General features: G+C 43.5%; 1 protein-coding gene and 1 long non-coding RNA gene across 3 annotated transcripts in view; both read left to right on the top strand.

The window, feature by feature from the left end:
* Positions 1-21,325, top strand: part of LOC135914799 (uncharacterized) — a 200,479-nt gene that overhangs the window by 67,707 nt on the left and 111,447 nt on the right. The window lies entirely within an intron of this gene.
* Positions 561-10,856, top strand: LOC135914797 (uncharacterized). The gene is made up of 4 exons (XR_010568418.2): positions 561-642; positions 3,793-3,978; positions 6,801-6,962; positions 10,766-10,856. It is a non-coding gene; the product is annotated as an uncharacterized lncRNA (long non-coding RNA).

The following is a 21,325-nucleotide window of genomic DNA, read 5'->3' as shown; positions in this document are numbered from 1 at the left end:
TCCAGTCGTAGCGCGATTGGCTCGATCGCAATTTCCGTGAGGTACTTCTAACCTTTTGTTCACTCGCGTTGAAAGCGTAGAATAAAACTGCGTTCAGTTGAGCTCTTGTATTGACGCTTGTATTGGCTTGAGAGCATACTGTATCCGATACAAGAACTTCTGTTAAAATACGGAAATAAACGTTCGAGGCAATAGCAGTCGCTCACTACCTGTGATCGTTACTTTCTTGCTTGGGTGCACGTTTTAATTGTGACCAGAAAAAAACGTCTTGCTGCACCACTTGCGGTGCAGCAAGACGTGTTCCTTCGAATGATGTCTGGGCAGTCAAGGCATTCGTGCCACTAAGCAAGCACTAAACGGGGTATCAGTGCGAAAAAATTTGGACATACAAGAGAAGCGAATGGTATCATCATTGACTCTTTTATTTTACGAATAATTAAGTTGTATTACTAAAGCGGAGAGTGGATATGCATAAAAGTCAGATTGTATTGATACTCAGCAAAAACAAGGTAACTTATCATTACTAATCAATCCTTTTCTTTTACTGAAAGGCAAGTTGCTGTTGTGCTGGAGCTGAGAAGAGGTCTGCTGCCTGCAATGGGTCCATCTCTCTCAAGTTATAGCAGTATTATAGCTCTCAAAGTGAGTGGATTTTTTTTATGCGAAGCATATTACGAGGGCTCAACCCAGCTCCTCAGGCGCGGCGGTGACCATGAAATCACGTGACACCGTGACGTCACGACAGAGGAGAAGTGGCTTTGGCTCAACTCTTGCAAGACGGGCTGGGTGGGAATCGAACCAGGGTCTCCGGAGTGTGGGACGGAGACGCTACCACTGAGCCACGAGTACAACGCTTCAAAGCGGTACAAAAGCGCCTCTAGTGAATGCGGTGTTGCCTTAGAAACGCGCTGTTTCTAAGGCGTGCGTCTCTTGCTCAGGCGCACATTTCGTTGCCGCGCCGAACGCTGCTTTGCTCGACGCTCACCGCGTCCAATGCGGGGCGCGTAGTCGCTGCCCTGTAGCCCATTGTCTTACACCCCTTGGCGGGTCGACGGGAACGCTGTCGCGTTCCACTCTTGAAGGCGAAGAAGTAATGCATGAGTTGTTTCTTCGTCTAGCCGAACCAAATATAGCCAAGCAACAGCAGTTCACCAGGCTAAACAGTGGTTCAACAACTAAAATAAAGGCTAGTATGCTTCGCATCCTGGGCTTAACCTTACCTAAGCCACAGCCATTTTTTTCTCATAGCTATTTGCCACCTGAATCATGACCGTTTACTTAGCTGTGTAAGTGATCACTGTTAGTGACATTGGAGTGCTGGTGGACCAGCACTCCTTTATGATTGCAACGCATATGACAGAGTGCAGCTGTGGCAGTATGCAAAGGTGTTAATCTATAAGCCAAATTAGGTTCTTTGAGGTAATATGTTATTATATTGATGACATTGGATTGTGGTCTAGCAGGCAAAAATGCTCAACAAGAAATTTTAATTTGCACTTGGTAAGATGTGCAAGCAATTCAGGCTGTTATACATGGAATGGGACATTTGTAGATGTCTTCTACAGTGATGCAGTCCTGAATTGCTTCAGAGTTGAGTAATACCACTATAATTTCTCTGTAGAGCATGCAGCACAGTTTAGCATTGGGGGAGGCTGGCATCAACAGGCGTCTACTTACTGTGAAGTTCAAATGAGGTGTTACTGTTAGGGTGACTATATATAATTTATAGTTTAATTCTAATCTTGTGTCAGGCAGACATAGTTTACCCACTTGGTTAAACAATAGAGATGTAATATCTATGTATACAAGTATTGCCCATTCATTTATGCCATTTAGACAATGGCAGAAATGCGTGGGTAATACTTGTGTACATAGACAATACATCACTATTGTTTAACCAAGCTGTGCCCCTGCATGCTAAATTTTACAGGGCTATTATTAAGTAATGTCAGCTTTTGCTGTAACATTAAGGCATCTTTTATATTATTACAGATTACCATCATTGTGCACCATCATAGTGTGATATTTACACTAAATGTATTTGACTTTGCTATAAAACCCTGCACAGCGGTGCATCATGAAATTTTTTTTTATAGTTTCTGGCCTCAGAATGCACTTCACGTTATATTCTTGTTTGCAACAAGACTATAATGCAGGTTTCTCTCCTTATGTTTTGTGGCACTTCAAACTGCGGCGAGCTAAACCACTGGGCAGCAATACTGGATACGCTACTGCGTGTGGAGCTGTCTTCAAACACACACAAGGAACACATCATTGCTTTTTTTAGCACAAAACAACGGACACAAGAAAGACGACAGAACAAGGCGCTACTCTCAACTGACATCACTTTATTGCGTCCCTCCTTTGTAGACAGCAGAATCTAGAAGAACATGCGCTGTGAACACCATGTGCAAGAACCACCATCTGATCAAAAAAGCACACTCATGCGACCGAATAAAAAAACAACCATATTGAGCACTGTACAAGGTTAAAGAAAGCACACTAATGCACTGTGACCCCAATGAGTGTATGAAGAATCCTGCCTGGTCCTTTGCTTGACAGAAGTCTAAGGTGTTCCTGATTCTATTTGCGATTACCTTAGTAAATAGTTTGTAGGCAACTGACAGTAAGCTGATCGGTCTATAATTTTTCAAGTCTTTCGCGTCCCCTTTCTTATGGATTAGGATTATCTTAGCGTTTTTCCAAGATTCCGGTACGCATGTTCTTCTAGATTCTACTATTTATAAAGGAGCGACGCAATAAAGTGATGTCATTTGAGTGTAGCGCCTTGTGCTGGTCGTCTTTCTTGTGTCCATTGTTTTGCGCTTAACAAAGTATTTATGGATTCACACCAACTAGCCCGCCAACACATTGTGTTGCGGGCACTGCTGAAGTACTGTCTGTCCAATAACCTTGGTGGCATGGAAGCGCCGTCCTCTTCTATGCGTTGCTTTCTGTTTCATTGTGGCATCACATCACATTATAATCATAATATGTATGTACTTTTTCCAAGAGACCCATATTCCTATCCTTGTGTTCTATTTGCTGTCGCATTATTTATGTGCAAATGACCAGTGCTCCAAGCTCCATTTTATCGCAAAGTAAACTACTGGTACCTAAACAGTTCTGTATATCAGAAAACCAAAGCTGAACTGCCGAACAGTACCAAGCGGCAGCCTTAGTGCAGTGTCAACTAGTCAGATTTTATTGGTCATGCAGAGGTGCACAGGATAGCTCTTTATTACTTGCTGAATAATTAAGCTGTGTGAAAACTGAGTATTTATGTAGCTACAACCACATGCTATTGGCCATTGCTCCTGCCCTCATCAAATGTAGAAGATTATCACGGCATTTCCTATTCTCTTTTTCGTTAATACAGTGGGATTATTGCATGCGTAAGTAGGAAACGGATCACATAGGCAATCAAAAGCCAACAATGTGTAAACTTGGAACATTGATTGTACAGTTTGATGACCCAGAATAAGTAGAAATACAACATAAATGATTGACAATCAACTTTTACTTGACACAGGGCTAGAGCATACAGTAAGCATACTGTATGCTCATACGGTGTCACATCAATTTAAATTTTAGTGTAGCTTTACAGTGTACGCTTCTGTTGTTGCATTCTGTCAGAGGAATGGTAATGTTTCACGTGTATAGCAACTAGACTGTCTATATACAGTAGTAAAAATGTGTGAACTGTATTTTTAATGATTTCATAGAATGTGTAGCACAATAAAGGCATACAATCAATGCACAGTGATGTGACTTTCTCTGCACATGTTGCAGGTTCAAGAAAAGTATGGTGGAAGCTGTTGCCAAGGTTCCGACCAGAAAAGACAGCCAGTATAAAAGGGTCCACGCCACTGATCTCTACTACAGGGGATGAACAGCACATCGAGCGCCCTCGACTGAAGCCGGCCTTGTCCCGGAAGTTGGGGCTTCACAACTTTGCGGCAGCACTTTGTTGCACGGGTGTGTGGCATTTCTTCCCCTAACATGCCTGGCTGATGTGCCATAAACTACCCAAGCAGTGTTTCGAGGTGTCCAGAATTTTTCCATTGTAGTGTCTGCAGTGTCGCTAACATAAGTGGCGTGCAATGGAAACACTGGTAAATCAGAAAAAACTTGATGTAAGAGAACACTATCGTATACGGGTTCAGATTGTCATAAAAGTGCTTACCAGACATGTAGAGACCTCCTAAAATGTGAAAAACCACAAAGAAAAGTTTTTCGGCAGCAATATTATCTGATCGCACGCACTAGTTAGTCCACCATATGCCCTGCTTCCAGGACAAGCGACTGCATGACATCGCATTTCCACTGGCTTCACCTGCATCTGGTGCGGTGTGCTGCATCCAGCGAAACATGTTAGAAATCAGTGGTGCACAGTGTTTTCTGTCCCCTTTCTCGACGCCTACTGAACACATGTTAAACTGTTTCCAAAGCAGACAAACAGAGGGAAAGGGTTCTGACTGAACAGATTGCATTTTAAAGTGGCTGGTACTGGGTAACGCAAGTACTGTGGCATAGTAGATTTGCACCAGGCAACCTGGGCGCCCAAAAAGGCTGCTGTTTACTTGCAAATGGCCAACATATTGTGAGCATGTTGAAGTTCTTTTTTTATTCTCATCGCTTATTTAGCAAATGGAGACAGCTTTCACAACTGAAGAAGCCTTGGAAGCATGAAACACTTCACAAAACCAGCTTCAATATATTGTGTCTGCATCACAATTTCATGGCTGCATGAGTGAACCCTCTGGTTAACATGTAAGAGAGTTCATGATGTTTGCCATGCGTTATCCACTTTATTTACAGGTCAACCCTATCTTGAGATTTAAGCTGATGTTGCGTTTAGAGAAATTATGGCCGAGAGCGAGCTTTTGAGAATAGAGATTGAGCTTGACAGATTAAACGCCAGAACAAATTGAGGATTTCAGATCAAGAATCTTCAAAGGCCAGTTCATTTAGTGGTGTTAATATTCTGCTCGAAGTTGTTGATTGTTACGTTCATATGGTGCCCGAGCATTGCGGTAACAACTTCACTTGGAGTAACTGAGCATGTGTTGGTGGGCTAGTTGGTTAAGCATGATTACAAAAACGGCGCCGAATAAAACAAACACACGAAGAAGGGAAACACGAGACAGCACGTAGGCGCACTAACAACTGAGTGTTTTATTTCCCGACATAGCAATATATAGCTGCTGTCAAAAAACAACAAGAACTAAACAGGGCAGTCATCTGCATCGCACAAGGAAGCGAAGATACAGAATAACATTTCAAGAGTCACTCTCAAGATATGCCAGTTCCTTTGTCGAAAGCGAAACTGAGGCTTCACTGATACATTCTAGACCGCGCTTTTTAATCTCAAGCGCTTCCAATATCTCCCTAGTGAGTTGATGGTCAGCTCTGTACAGAACACTGGTTCTATCGAAATCAGGGATGCACTTGTGCGCCTTACAATGCGCACTTATATGACCGGAGAGCTCGTTTTCCACCTTATATCTATGCTCATGTAATCTGTCATTCAGACATCTGCCCGTTTGGCCTACATATGTTGAACCGCACGACAAGGGGACCGAACAAACGACTTTCTGTACACATCTGACATGTTTCTGCTCATGTTTCTGCTCATGTAATGACAGATTACATGAGCATAGATATAAGGTGGAAAACGAGCTCTCCGGTCATATAAGTGCGCATTGTAAGGCACACAAGTGCATCTCTGATTTCGATAGAACCAGTGTTCTGTACAGAGCTGACCATCAACTCACTAGGGAGATATTGGAAGCGCTTGAGATTAAAAAGCGCGGTCTAGAATGTATCAGTGAAGCCTCAGTTTCGCTTTCGACAAAGGAACTGGCATATCTTGAGAGTGACTCTTGAAATGTTATTCTGTATCTTCGCTTCCTTGTGCGATGAAGATGACTGCCCTGTTTAGTTCTTGTTTTTTGACAGCAGCTATATATTGCTATGTCGGGAAATAAAACACTCAGTTGTTAGTGCGCCTACGTGCTGTCTCGTGTTTCCCTTCTTCGTGTGTTTGTTTTATTCGGCGCCGTTTTTGTAATCGTAATTCACTTGGAGTACATAGCAAGGGTGTATTCGATGTAAGCTGCTGGCTTTTTTTCTGTGTTTTCAAAAACTGGTTTCTTGTTCAGTTTAAATTTTCAAATTTTGCATTGTTTATTAGGTGTTGTGTCCTGTTTCCTTTTCCTGCAGCTTCTTAGTTAAACATCTGAATAGTGAACACAACTTGACCTTTTGCTTGATTGTCTAGATTACATGCCCTGCTTGTACCATACTGAAAGAATAACATCAAGCAGCCATAGCCACCAATAACACGCAAAAGATGATTATGAAAATTTTAATATTGTTTTTTGATCTACAGGGTGTCTTAACTATCATGCACCAAGATCTAGAAATATGTAAATGCGATGTAATTATACAAAATGAAGGTAATGTTTGCCATCGCTTGGAGATACTCTGATTATATTGTGCATTCTGCCTAATTGCATAATTCTTAATTAGTTATTAAATGTCTCAAATAATTAAATGAAATGTGTCAATGAAAAGTTGTAGAGCAATGTGAAAGCCTCCTGATACACTTTTTTGTTACTGTTATACATTGTGTGCTACATAAAAGTGTTTTTCCAAGGAATAAGCCTGCGAATACACATAAAGTGTCTTGAGTGGCCAGTCATATGTCAGTTTTGTGGTGCAAAGCCACGAATACAACTTAAATGGGTTCTTTTAAGAAAAAGACTTAGCTCAGCAAATTATCTTTCTTTGTGCAGCCTGTGGAGACAAGGTTCCTTAGACATGGCCATGGCCCTCAAGGAAGATGCCGAGGCCACAGGCAGTTCCTCCAGTGACCGTGAAAAGGTCCCCTGGGGCAGAAGTCTGGTTTGGCACCCCCACCTTTCTCCTGCAGCTTTTCTTTCTGCTTAGCTAACCAGGTGGGTCAATGATGGCAAAGGGAAAAAAGAATCAACAGCATCAAATGCAGAACTTGCTCAAGCTCAATGCATTTTTGGTGTGAAGTTTTTCCCTTATCATTTATCAAAAAACGGGTAATAAGTATATGATATGGTCTTCATACGGACACCTCTTTCCCACAGAGAATTAGCAGTAAAAAAAGCAGCTTATGAAGGCTTGAATATTAGCTAGGATGATGTGGCATAGATAGGATAATGATTATGAATGTTTCTAATGAAGGTAGTGGTAGTAGAGTGAATAATCAGAGTTTATATACAGATTGAAAGACATTTCGTTCCAATGCCAGAATTTTAAATCATCCCAAATAATCCTTGCATTTATAGTCTTCATTTTATAGTTCTTGATGCTTGCTTCTTGCTGACATCATTCTTATGCTGCATATTCACCTGTTATAAATTCCCTGTTTCTCCCGTTCAAGCAACTTTACATTCATCATAAGAAACCTCGTAGATGAGTTCCAGAAACTTGCTGATGAGATTAGGGGGCGGCGTGTACCGCAGGCTGAGATATGCATTCAAGAGCCTCATATCTTGAAAATGTTATAAATACTCCTGCTAAGCAAGTTCTTAGTGTCATACAAGGTTATTTGCGAATACGAATTTGCCTAAATTTAGAGAACAGTCAATATAAAACATGTCAAGCGATATCGCTGACGATACACACACATTCCAACTGAACTAAATACAATTAAATATAGTACCATATGCTGAATCATTGGCATGATGCCATTCTTTCAGTGGAATAAAATCTGTCCTGCATTGTAAATCTGGAATCCTTTATAATCCAGAATACTAAATACTTATGAGGGTTGTAACGTAAAATATGCATGTATTTATTCCTCGTTTTTTCACTTTAGGACCCGATAATGCTTAAACAGCAGTGAAAGAACTGAGATCACAGTACCTAATACATTATATTGCTCCAGAAATCCGTTTCTCTGCCGATCGCAGCATTCGACACTAACAAGAAGGCACATAACACTTAGGTTGGTGCTATTCACTTTGATTGTTTGGGAACGAAACCCATATTGTACATGTTATGGCCCCACATGTCATTACGTTTGAACAACAAAAAGGTAGGGGTTTGCGTTTTGCAAAACTGCATGGAGGTTTTCACTGTGTGCAATTAAAATTAGGAACCTTCCCAGCTCATACTAAATGCATTCTCCAAAGCTTTAGGCTATACAGGTGCACTACTTTACACAGAACACACTCTTTTCCCTCGTCACGGCTCACACTCTTAGGCAAAGTTATACCCTTTGAAGTGCCCCTTCTTCCACACAACGATAATTGTCATCCGCCTTTATGCATTTGCTTTCTTTAACGCTGCGAGCCCTGTGCTTTCCAGTAACGAACGGCATGCGCGTTATCAGCATGATAGCATTCCCGACAACAAAGTAGCGGGCGTGGCGTTTTCAAGAAAGGAAGCGCATCAAGGCAGATAACGATTATTGTTGTGTGGCAGAAGGGGCACTCCAAAGGGTGTAACTTTGCCTAAGAGTGCAGGTGGTGATTCAGATTCTTCAAAGGTGTTTCATTGTATGGGATGGTACATCGCGCTTCACTTATTTGCAGAATATTGCATTCCAATTGTGTCATATGAGATAAATCCATTAGAGAGCTTTAGCTTGCCCTAAATTTATTACAGCTGTGTACTGGTAAATTGGCCGCGGCTTGCAGTGCTTGTGGAAAAACAATTGCAACTGCCATATTATATGTAACTGCTAGTGCACAGGCATCGGCAGCAGCAATGGTTAGGGTACACTTGTTTCTTCTATTCTGGGGTATGCATCCTCCACCAGAAAGTAGTTTTTTTCGTCTTCCACTTCTACCATATTGGAATGTGAAATGGGGTGTAATTTGTAGGATATACTCTTGCATAAACTTCATGAGCATTTATTCTTGTCTGTGCCACAGATCATTGTTGCTACCACTGTAAAAGCAGGGTGCCTGTTTACAGCACCCGTAGGGAACAATCTGTGAATCTTTAACGAACAGTAAGGATAATGAATAATCGAATAATTTTTAGTAATTGTCAACAAATTTAGCACTCTTTGCTTTCCACTATGGTGTATTTCAAACTCTAATGTTGGCACAAGGTTTGAGTGCAGGATGTCATTTTGTGTGAAAGAGTACACTTGTGCGCATAGCACCTCATCGTCAACATTCTGCTGCACAGAATGTCATTAGCTTTCGTATGCATTGGTCACTATCTCACAAACCGGTTGCTCCTTTGTTAGTTGGAATGTAGCATTTATGTAAAGCACATTTGATGTTCTAACAAAAAGCATTGTGCCCTCTTATCCCCTAATTCTCCTCACTTGATGCCTAGTGTTGTAATAGCATGGTTGACACCATGAGAGTCAGTGTGGTGAATAATTGTGTCTGGTGGAGTAGGGGGTGTACGTTAACTTAAGCAACTTTTCCAGACGACTTGAATCAGTATTGTGGAATGCTGGTTTTTTTTTCAATCACTGTTAGCAAGTTTCACTTTGGTTGTGGCAACAAGTATAATGTAGTTCGCTAGCACTCCTGCCAACACATATAATGTGCAGGCATCTGTGTTGAAAAAAAAGACCAGCTAATGGTTTGCCAGGAGCTGAGGTCCATTTAGACCATTAAATTTTGTACTTACACCGGTGGAAATAACTGGTGAATGAAAGCACACCCAGGAGAACTGAAGCAAGGCTGCGAGTCGGCCTAGTTGGAACAAATTCATCTTGAAACTTATTGTGCGCAGCAAACAGGGACGAAGAATAGAAGAAACACAAGGACGAGCGCTTAACATTGTGTTTCTTCTATTCTTCGTCCCTGTTTGTTGCGCGCAATAAGTTTCAAGATAAGCAGGAGAACTGACAATAATATTTTCTTTCATTATAACACCGCTGAAGCTTTGAACTGCATTTGAACTGGCTTGTTTAAAAATGACCCATTTCCTTGTTCAAGTAAGACAAAGGTTCCACAGGAAGACAGAAACTTGAAGCCGTCAACAGCAGCATGAATATAAACAGCACTCGACGTTTTGCAATCTTGCACCTGGTTATATTATCCATCCCATTTTTTCCACAGGCTGTTCTTTACTGTTTTATGGTCATACCCAGTTTAATTTTATTGTCCCTATTTTTTAATATTTGGTTAATATATATTTTCTTCATCGGCTTTCAACAAAATATATATTCATAATGTGCCTTCATTTACCATTTGCAGTAATCTTAACCAGATGCATCTTGATACAAAATTTATTTTCCTTAATTCTTCGTTTTCCTTTTCCAAAATTGCAAACTGTTTATCTTGATACCTATTTTGTCTTCTGGGAAGATTGGGTCCACTGGATTAATGACTGCATACATGTGTACATCGTTTTCTGTTTTGGTCACCCCTACTCTTGGCAAGTACTGACAGCATTGCTCATACCCGCTCCATCACAATCACCACTGCTAAGCACACCCTTCCTTCCTTTATTTTAACACTTTGGCTTCTCTTGACCTATTATATGCACCAGTTACTTCTCCCCCAATGAGGCTAGGGGCCAATGAGATATGCACAATCCAAAACAACACAGCCAAGGAAAACATTTGCTACCCTAATGACAAGCACCTATGTCGAAATGTTGGCTACAGCAACATCCCTTGTTCCAACAACGTTGATCTACTTACATGTTTTTCTAACACAGAAGTTACTGCTTTGTCATGTTCTGTGATTACACTTTTTTGCCGCTTTCTTTAGGATGGATATTCACGAATACTATTTGTTTCTCCTAACAGCAGCAAGTTTATCCTTGCAAGCGTTTGGAGTCAAGAACAACTTTCAGCAGGAAGAAGTGCAAGACGAGTGATTGAAGAAAATAAAGTTGCTTCTGTGGTCTAAGAACTTGAGGATTGAAATGTTGCACCTTTTTGTATATATGCTATGCAGTGCATTCATATCACAAAGTGCAAAGTGTTTTATCTCCGCAGCCATGTCAGTGTGTTGGCAAGACAATTTTCTCAATGGTGACCTGCTGCTTTGACTATGAGCTGCCTTCATGACATTTGCATTAAAGGAGATGTACTATCGTGGACAAAAGTACCCTGGAAGTGCGAGCGTTGACCAAATTGCATTTCTGCTCAAGACCGCTGAAAACAGTGGGTCACGTATGCACATTCCGAACGCAGATGGTGGCACGGCTGATCCCAGCAAATAGCACACCAATGAAATTCGGTCGACTCTCGCACGTCCTGGGCAATTTTGTCCCCGATGGCACATTCTTCGAATAATGGATATGCTCTGCAAGATGAAATACGGGAAGCACCTGTACTTTAACGGATATAGTACAGATTTAGCATACGGAGTCTTTCGTTTTCTGAATACAGCAAGCACCTGTTTTTTAACGGTTATAGTACAGATTCAGCATACAGTGTGTTCCGTTTTCTGAATACGAGAAGCACCGTACTTTAACGGTTATAGTACAGATTCAGAATACAGAGTCTTCCGTTTTCTAGATACAGAAGCACTCGTATCTTGTATTACGGTCTCTTTTTTACAGTTGTCCGTTCTACGGAAATGACCGTTCTTAATTTACGGAAGAGTGTTCGGTCACAAATTACCAGCAAATTTTCTGTAAAGTAAGGCAAATTTTTTTTACAGTGTAGGCAACGGAAGTAAGCCGCAAAGTTTAATTTAATTTATGCGCAGATATTTTTAATTCTTCCGGGAAAGAATTAAAAAAATAAAACAATTTCTGTTAATCTCATTTCACACTCTTTTTCTCGATGCTCGCGGCCCCAATTCGTCTATGTTAAAAGTATAGCGTGACGTGTTTCCTGTTTCCAATTTTCGCCGAGTGTCCGCCCTTGTTCACTCCCTTTCTCTATGGTATTTTCTACTGTGTTCTTCAACGTCACCACCACGTGACAATATTCGCTAGGCGGCGCTGTAGCAGCCATAAGTCGGGTGTCCAGTAGTCACGTCGGTTCATGGTCAAGCATCATATAGAAGGGTGAATAACTGGTGGCGTTGTGACGAGACAAATTGTAGGCGAATGTCACGTAAGATTACACCAGTTCCCAATCACGGTGGCCAGATGAAACATACATTGAGAGCATGTCCGTGAGGGTGTGATTTAGGCGCTCGGTGAGGCTATTTTTGGGGGGATGGTAGGAAGTGTTCAACTTGTGCTGCGTAGAGGAGTCCAGAAATCGTCGATTACGCAGGACAAGAATGCTCGGCCTCGATACATGAGCAATTGTTGACGCGTGCCGTGCTGTAGAATGGCAGTGTGAAGCAAAAAATTGGCAACGCCAGTGTCAGTGCTGGTGGGGAGTGCTCGAGTGATCCATAGGTGGTCGCACAATCTACAGCAACGGCGACCCACTTATTGCCGGCTTTTGACTCAGGAAAAGGACCGATGAGGTCTCAACCAAGACGGAAGAATGGTTCTGTAGGGACTGAGAGCGGTTGAAGCAATCGAGCAGGGAGTGCGGCAGATCGTTTCTGACTTTAGCAATATCGCAGGAGGCCACCGTGTAACGTCAGTCAGACTGGGCGAGACTGCGCCAGAAGAAGCGGCACCAGGCACGCTCGTACGTGTGCGATGCCCCAAGTTGACCTAAATGTGTTCGGTTGTCCTAAATCTCAAGCAGGACACTGGAATGAAGATGTTTAGGTACAACAAGGAGCAGCTCAGGGGCATCTGGCTGTACGTTACGACGGTCAAGTTCTTCCTTCACACCACGCATGAGTAGGCGAACTTTCTTTTCCTCGGCCATATCCGGGTCGGCGTGGCGGAACAGACGGCTCATTTCTTCCGTAAAGATGGCAACGTTCTCGTTTGGCAGCTGCACTCGGGCGTCCAGCATAGCTTCGACCCTTTCCTAGCACACGACACTTGTAAAGGTGCGCAGGAAGCTGCTATGGAACAGGTCCCACGTAGTCAAGGTCGTCTCCCTGTTCTCAAACCACGTTCTGGCGACGTCTTCTAAGGCGAAGTAGACATGCCGCAGCTTGTCGTGGGAGTCCCAGTTGTTGAATGTCGCGATTCGCTCGTAGGTCTCCAGCCAGGATTCCGGGTCTTCAGTCGCTGCTCCATGGAAGGTCGGTGGTTCCCGAGGTTGTTGCAGGATAACGGGGGACGCTGGGGCAGCCATTAGGGTTGTCTTGACCATGATCTTCTTTGTCGTCTCAGGTAGAAGTCCGTGCTCTGGGGGCAGTCCTTGCAGTCTGCGGCTAGCACGCTGGTCTTGGACGATGTCGGTTTTGTCCTCGGGCTTCGGGCTTGGATCGCGGCTTTGCGGGGGCGTTCGGTACATGAATGCACTAGCACCTCCACCAGATGTCACGTGGTCGTGACGTCAAATAACACAGTAGCAATACTGTGAACGACAAAACTAACTTTTATTGGGCGAACCTGCACCCACAAAACAGGCTACACTTATAGCACAACGATAGCGGCGAACACGCTCGGCGATCGTCAAAAATCTGATCAGCGGGTCAAGCGCGTCGGCTTTTATAGAGCAGTCGTCGAATATTCCAGACTAATCGTTCGGATCCGCGTGACTTCCACAAAGTTCTACACCATTCGCGTTACGCGATGAAATCAGATAACACAAGGTTGGCGTCAACAGACAGCCGGCTAGAAGCATCGATAACTTTCCAGAAACATCGGATACATGCAGGCGCGTCCCTCGCTGCGCGATTACAGTTGTTAAGCGGCGAGACGTGGTCACCCGATAAAGATAAGTACACGTGTCAATATACTGGTAAGGTTCTTGGCCAATGTGAGGTCTAAACACGACCGATGACGTGTCGTGGGCGCACTGATGTTTGTGTAATACCGAATGCCAAAACATTGCAAAAGAAACGCCACGAACCATTTTCTGTTTGGCTGAGAAGCGTTTATGTTAAATTCACCCACAATTACGATGAGAGCGGAGTCGGTAGGGGTGATCCAGCCAAAGGTGCATGCGCTTGACGTTTGCAGCGCGATCTTCGTGCGTATTACCTGCCATCAGCCGTCGCCGCACACATTCCCGTTTCTGTTCACAATGGTGTTCTCCGTAGGAGCCGGCCTTTCTTCTGCAGTCCTCAGCGTACGTGGCCTACTTGTTGCACGGTTGGAAGGGAATTGAGATAAGATTACGTGGTTTGCGTATAGAGACCGTTACGTCAAACCCCAATTTATAGTAAACAGTGTCTATTCCGGTTTTACTTTTTTATTACCACATTTTTTATCGCAATATGCTTTGACACATGTCGCGATCAGACGCAGCTGGGGAATACCCGGCGATACGCTTTTATCACCGTTTTTATCGCCGGAATCGGCTGGTCGTGAACTCTGGAGTGGCGGCCATCTTTCTTGTTTTCGCGTACAAACCTCCAGAACCTAGCGTATAACAGCTCCGCTGTAAAACGCTTCATACATGATGTCAACACCCGAGGCATGTTTCCTATATATGCAGAAATTAATAATGTCTGTGGGGATCCAGCGCTGCCGCGAAGCCACTACGAAACTTTGAGTGCAAAACTAAAATAAGCTGATAAAGTCTGGTGCGTGGCCACGCACATGGCACGACATGTTAAGAGGAAGCTTTAGCTGAGGTGCTCCTATCTAAATACATGTAAAAGGAGAATTCGTTTTTCTCGCAACCACTGCACCAAATTTGACGAGGTTTGTTGCATTTAAAAGAAAAATTTAAAACCTTGTGACTGTTGGTTTCGAATTCTTGAGTTAGGTTGTCGATTTCTTATTAAAAATCAGCAAACATCGAAAATTTTCGAAATACGAAACTCGCAGGTTTACGACACTGTAACTGAACAACGAAAAAGGATAATACAATACTGTGTATTTCATTTAATAGTGCATCTAAAGCGGACAAAAGTAATATGTGACATACGAATATAAAATAATTTAGTAATATGGAAATACATCTTTTGCAGAACCCTTGTAACCAACGTAACAAATTCACGTAAGATGTAAAATGACACCGAATTTGTCCGCTTTGAATTATCTAATGGATGCCGTTTACACAACCGCGGTATGTGTTATTGATACAGAGCTAGGAATTTGTAGACTTCATGCTTCTATTTTTTTCAAACGTTCGAATATTTGCAAATCTTTTAAACAAAATTCAGGCCCTAAATCGAAATTCCGCTTCCAGCAGTCACTAGAATTTAACTTTCTCCCTCAAATGCAAAGAAAACCATTAAAATTGGTCCAGGGGTTATCTCAAAAAATTTTTTTTGCGTTTTACATGTACTTGAGTAGGCCACGTCAGAGTTGTGCCTGAGCTAAAGCTTCCTCTTAAGCGATAACAGTGCAGCGCCGGTATCGACGTTTCATTTGGTCCGATGCGCTCAGCCACGTTGCGAGGAGCACATGCCTCCGAATGTTCTAGCACGCCGGTGGGTGGTCAATCAGGTGAGAAGCTGAAACATGTGCCTGAAGTTGAGTAGCTAATCTGTTGGCACAAAATTCCATGATGTGCTACCCAAAACTATTTCCAGCGCTACGGCGATGCTGTTGGCAGGCAAAGGTTTCACCACTGGTTGCGCATAGTGGATTAGGGGGCAAAGTACTTCTACAGCGAAAGCTGTATATGACTTATCATGCGTAGCTCTTTCGGCGTCCGGTAACAGAAACAAACTTAGCGATTTCTAACCCATACGCGTACAGTTGCGGACGTGATTAGAACGCTCGCCGTGAACAACAGAGGGGCGTGAAAGTTATCGCAGTACATAAGCAGGAGAGCTATTAGTGCTAAAAACAGCTGCGCTATCGATGGGCCGGAGACATATACTTCGTACATCCGATGAACAACATGCGCACGAGGAGCGCCAGAGCGAGCAGCAACGAGAATGTAAATGGTGCCGGCGCGAAACGGTTCCCGCCGAAGAACGTTCCGGCGATGCTGAACGATAACGTATTAATTGAAGTCACAGCTCTTGATTGACAGGGAGATGAAATACGACAGGACGTGTGCAAAGTACGGCAAAGTGTACATAGCGCAGACAGGCATGTGCCTCAATTACAGGTACCTCGATAAAAATGACTGTTATCGAGATGGACATGTCTCCGTGCATTGTGATGATTGAGGCTGTAAACCCCTGTTTAATGATTGTATGGCTGTGTTTAGAAATGCAGATAATGATATAAGGGAGATTGTAGAAGCAAGCTTGATTGAAAAAGAAGTTACAAACTGGGTCAGCGCCCCGTCGATCTCTCTGTACAAAAAGGAAATAGCCTATCCGGAAAATTCTGAGTTGCGCGTGCGATGATTTTCACTCGTGTGAGCTGGTATAAATACTCTGCTTTTCTGAAATAAAAGTCAATATATAGTAGTGCACGTTCTGTCGTCTCTCATGTCCCTTTCAATCCAGTGCTATGACTTCAATGGATGCAACGAACCAACTAGCCCTAAAATCTGCACTCTTCGAAAACGACAATCGCGAGCCCGGGTACCTCCGAACGAGCAACGATGCCAAACTCGCAACGCAAGTAATGGCCATTCCACTCTGGGAAGATGGAATTGCAGCGAAAGCACTTTGCTTTTCGTTTGAGACTGTTGACTGTCGTCAGCTTTCGCTGCCATTCCATCTTCACAGAGTGCAGTGAGTGTCATTTTTTTAGTTCGGAGCATTCATTTCCTAGTGCAGCCACTTCTTTTTTTTTAGCGCGTGAGTGGGTGGTGTACCTCACTCGTCATCTCTTTTGATGAAACATAAAAATCGCCTCCCCCCCCAAATTTTCATTTTCTTTCTAAATATTCAAAAGACATCAAGAACAAATATAATCAACGAAAGGAAAGAAATATTTTGCGGAAGTTTCTTGAGCGATAGGGCAAATACTTAAGGAAAGAAACTGGTAGCGGACGTCACCCCAACCCACCTAAGGCGTTGTTTTCAATTCGTATAGAGAAGTCTCATCATATGTGAACAAAAGGTGTTCATTTTATTTGCTTTACATAAAACGTGTGACACCACTGCAGCTGAATGTCTGGCATCGGCCTGTCTCCTCTGACCTGGCTTGGCACCCCACCCACTATGGCACCCCACCGTGCTGGTGTGGTACGTCACACGCTTCAGTGAAAGTTTTCCAGATAGATAACAATGCCATTTATCGATGGCATCAATAATTTCTAAGCATTCAAGTTCTGTGATAGCGCAATTTATTTAATGTTATGGCAGCTTGCGTGTATGGTATGCAACTAGATGCTCTCGACCTCTATCATCAGCCTGCTTCAAGACGGCGGCGATACCTTTGTTGGACGCGTCGCAGTAAAGCACACAAGGTTCGGCGGTATCGTAGATGGCAAGGATGGGTTCTTCCGTTACACATATCTTAAGCTGAGTGAAAGCCAGTTCGCAGTCAGGGTTCCAGTTCCCATGTGCTGTCTTTGCCGAGTACGCGTGTCAGTGGATTAGCAATTTTACTGAAGCGGGCGATGTATCGACGGTAAATATTGACGGATCCGAGAAAGCGCTGTAACTCTTTAGGGCCTGACGCCATGAGGAACCGCAGGATTGCCTCCACCTTGCTTTGTTTCGTGAAAGTGAAAGTGACAGGCACCGTCCAAGCGATGAATTAGGTTGCTCTTCATGCCGTGTAGAACATGCGCCTGAATTCACCTTTGTGTTTTTTTTTCGGGTTTGTATCCTGAGATTGACTCGACCCACAGTTTTGGTCGGTGATGTAACTTGTTGAACATTGATGCATGAATCTCTCAATATTAACAGGTGAAGAGCCGCCAGCACTGCTTCGCTGATAGAGGTAATCGTGGTTCCTGTATAAAGAGTAGCGCTGACAGGGCACCCGTTAATCAGTGCATTAAAATGAACTAATAGAGCTTTGGGTCGCCCTCCTCGTTTCCCTGGTTGGTAGCGAGGGTGAAAATGCTTGCATGTCGGGGACATTCATTGTGCCAGTGCATCTGTCGGGGCAAGCAGTCCATTGCGCAGTGCTGCATTCGAATGGGGGTGCTCGTATCCGCATATTTGAAAAATCAAATTAAATTATGGCGTTTCACGTGCCAAAACCACTTTCTGATTATGAGGCACGCCGTAGTGGAAGATTCGGGAAATTTCGACCACCTGGGGTTCTTTAACGTGCACCTAAATCTATGTACACGGGTGTTTTCGCATTTCGCCCCCATCGAAATGCGGCCGCCGTGGCCGAGATTCGATCCCGCGAACTCGTGCTCAGCAGCCCAACACTATAGCCGCTGAGCAACCACGGCGGGTAATATCCGCGTATTAGGTGGACGCTTAATGGCGCTGCCGCTTGCTGTGCTGATGTGCGTGTTTCGGCCTGGTAGAAAGCGCTGTGATTTAACTCGCTGCGTAGTTGACTCTACTCGCAGCGCAGCGGAAAGCCATGTCACTAGTTTAGACGGGTTAAGCCCAGCAAGGGCTATCTCCATACCGGCAGGATGATAGTCGATGAGCCCTGACATAAGGTGAGCGGCATTTAGGTCCGCAAGGCACCCCAGACATATTTTTTAAATTGTAGTAGTCCTTATGGATCTAGCCTTGTTTCAGCTGACAATGAACGAACTGATGCGAATGATCCCTGATGGCCCATGTAAAAGCGTTGTGTCATGCATTGAGTGATGGTCTTTCAAGCCGCGTCAGTGTCGAACACCTCATTAAGGCACCATCGGAAGGCCTCATCTTCAAGGTAATCGGAGAAATGGCACAGCTTTTCTCGCTCCGTCCATGCAGCGGCTGCAGTCTTCACCTCGAAGAGCCGGAGTCACTTGTGAAAGGGAACGTCCTCGGATGCTCCCGAGTACTTCGGGATGTTGATGGCTTTCTTTGATGTTGCCATGATGTAGGACACGGTTGATCCTGCCGACTAGTGTAACGTTGGAGACGTGGCGGTCGTGGGATGCTGCTGTTGTGGTTGTCCAGAGAGGCCATGGCACATACCGACAGTGAGGAATTGGCCATGAATCGGTGGATAAATTAGGTGTATGAAAACAAGAGAGTTAACAATTTGAAGCTCTGTATATTGCAAACCTGGTCTGCCTCCTTCACTACTATTGCGCCGTACCATACTGGTGCGGTTCCCCTCCCCCTCCCCCACACACACACACACATGTATATATATGTATACATATATGTATATATATATATGTTCAGATATCATCTAAGAAAGCAGTGCAAGATATAAGGCTGTATAACTAACGATAGACGAACGCTGTAGGAACGCTAGAAGAGAGATGGTAGTAGAATTCGCAGAAAGGAATGAGCTGCGAATAATGAACACCCTTTTCAAAAAGCGTAGCAACAGAAACTGGACCAGCCAAGCCCTAATGGCGAACTAAGAAAGGAAATTGATTTGATACTTTCTGTCCATCTCAGCATAGTGCAGGATGTAGAAATGATAGGTTGGGTAAAGTGCAGTAATCACAGGTAATCAGGCCTAGGACTCACGTGAATTTGAAGAGAGAAAGTGTAAAATTGGTCAAGAGCAAACAGGTCAACCTAGAGCCAGTAAGGGTAAAAGAAGACAAATTCTGGCTGGTACTTGCCAACAAATATGCCGCCTTAGAACAGACAGCTGAAGATGACATAGAGGTAATGAATGAAACCGTAACTAGGCTGGCTTCAGAGACAGCAATAGCAGTGGAAGGAAAGGCACCTAGGTAACCAGTAGGCAAGCTCTCCCAAGTAACAAGGAACCCAATAAAGAAACGACGAAGAAGGAAAGCGTTCAACTCAAGATATATGATAGAATTCGCGGAACTGTCAAAACTCATCAATAAGGAGAAAACAAGGGATATTCGAAATTATAACGTGAGACAGTCTGAAGAAGCCGTAAAAAATGAACGCAGCCAGAAATCAGTGAGAAGGAAACTTTGCATAGGACAAACCAAGATGTAGGCACTGAAATATAAACAGGGTAATATTATCAGTAATCTCGAAGGTATAGTAAAACAGCGGAAGAATTCCATACTGACCTGTACAGTCCCCAGAGGGGTCAGAATGCCTCCGTTTGAAGCAGTAATGAACGGAATACAGAAACTCCTCCTATGACTAGCAATCAGGTCAGAACGGCTTTGCAAGACATGAAACGGGGAAGAGCAGCAGGAGAAGATGGAATGACAGTCGATTTAATCAAAGATAGAGCAGGCATAGTGCTTGAAAAACTGGCGGCTCTCTATACGAAGTCTCTATTAACTGCAAGGGTCCCAGAAAACTAGAAGAATGCAAACATTATACTAATCCACAAAAAGGGAGACGGTAAAGAACTGAAAAATTATAGGCCCATTTGCTTACTCTCAGCATTATATGCTATTTGCTGCATGGTTGGAATAAGTATTCAAGCTATTAAACTGGGAAGGCTTAGGAGTATGGATCGACGGCGAGTATCTCAGCTACATTCGCTTTGCCGATGACATTGTTCTATTCAGGAATATTGCAGACGAACTACAAGGAATGATTGAGGACCTTAACGGAGAGAGGGCAAGAGTGGTGTTGAAGATGAATATGCAGAAGAAATGATGATGAATAGCTTGGCAAGGGAGCAAGAGTTCAGGATCGCCAGTCATCCTTTAGAGTCTGTGAAGGAGTATGTGCCTGATCATGACAAGGAAATTCATAAAATAAAAATTAGTTTATTATTGTATGGCATACCTTGTCAGGGTACCATTATCATTGAAAAGGGACGTGTACAATCACTGTATTTTACCGGTGCTTACATATGGGGCGGACACTTTGAGACTACAAAGAAGTTTGAGAACAAGTTTAGGGCCGCAGAAAGAGGTCACCTAATCACAAAGAACCCTGATCATGAGAAGCAAACTGATAGAAGAATAAGAATGGGTTGGATCGCATATGGCATACAATGTCAGCTTACCATTATCATTGAAAAGCAAGGTGTACAATCAGTGCATATTACCAGTGCTTACATATGGGGCGGAGAGTTGGATACTGACAAAGAAGCTTGAGACAAATTAAGGACCGCACAAAGAGCGATAGAACGAAGAATGCTACGCAAACGTTAAGCGACAGAAAGAGAGCGGTTTGGATCAGAGAGCAAACGGGTATGGCCGATATTCCGATTGACATTAAGAGAAAGATATGGAGCTGGGCAGGTCATGTAATGCGCAGCTTAGATAACCGTTGGACTTTAGGGTTACAGAATGGGCATCATGAGAAAGGAAGCGCAGGCGAGGACGGCAAAAGACTAGGTGAGACGACGAAATTAGGAAATGGTTGGAATGGCTGGTTGGTTGGTTAGTTGGAATGGCTGGTTGGAATCGGTTGGCGCAGTACAGGTGTAATTGGAGATCGCAGGGAGAGGCCTTTGTCCTGCAGTGGACATAAAATGGGCTGCTGAAGAAGAA

Source organism: Dermacentor albipictus, chromosome 5 (genome assembly GCF_038994185.2).
Source record: "Dermacentor albipictus isolate Rhodes 1998 colony chromosome 5, USDA_Dalb.pri_finalv2, whole genome shotgun sequence".
Taxonomy (NCBI): domain Eukaryota; kingdom Metazoa; phylum Arthropoda; class Arachnida; order Ixodida; family Ixodidae; genus Dermacentor; species Dermacentor albipictus.
This window is presented reverse-complemented; position numbering and strand designations above follow the sequence as displayed.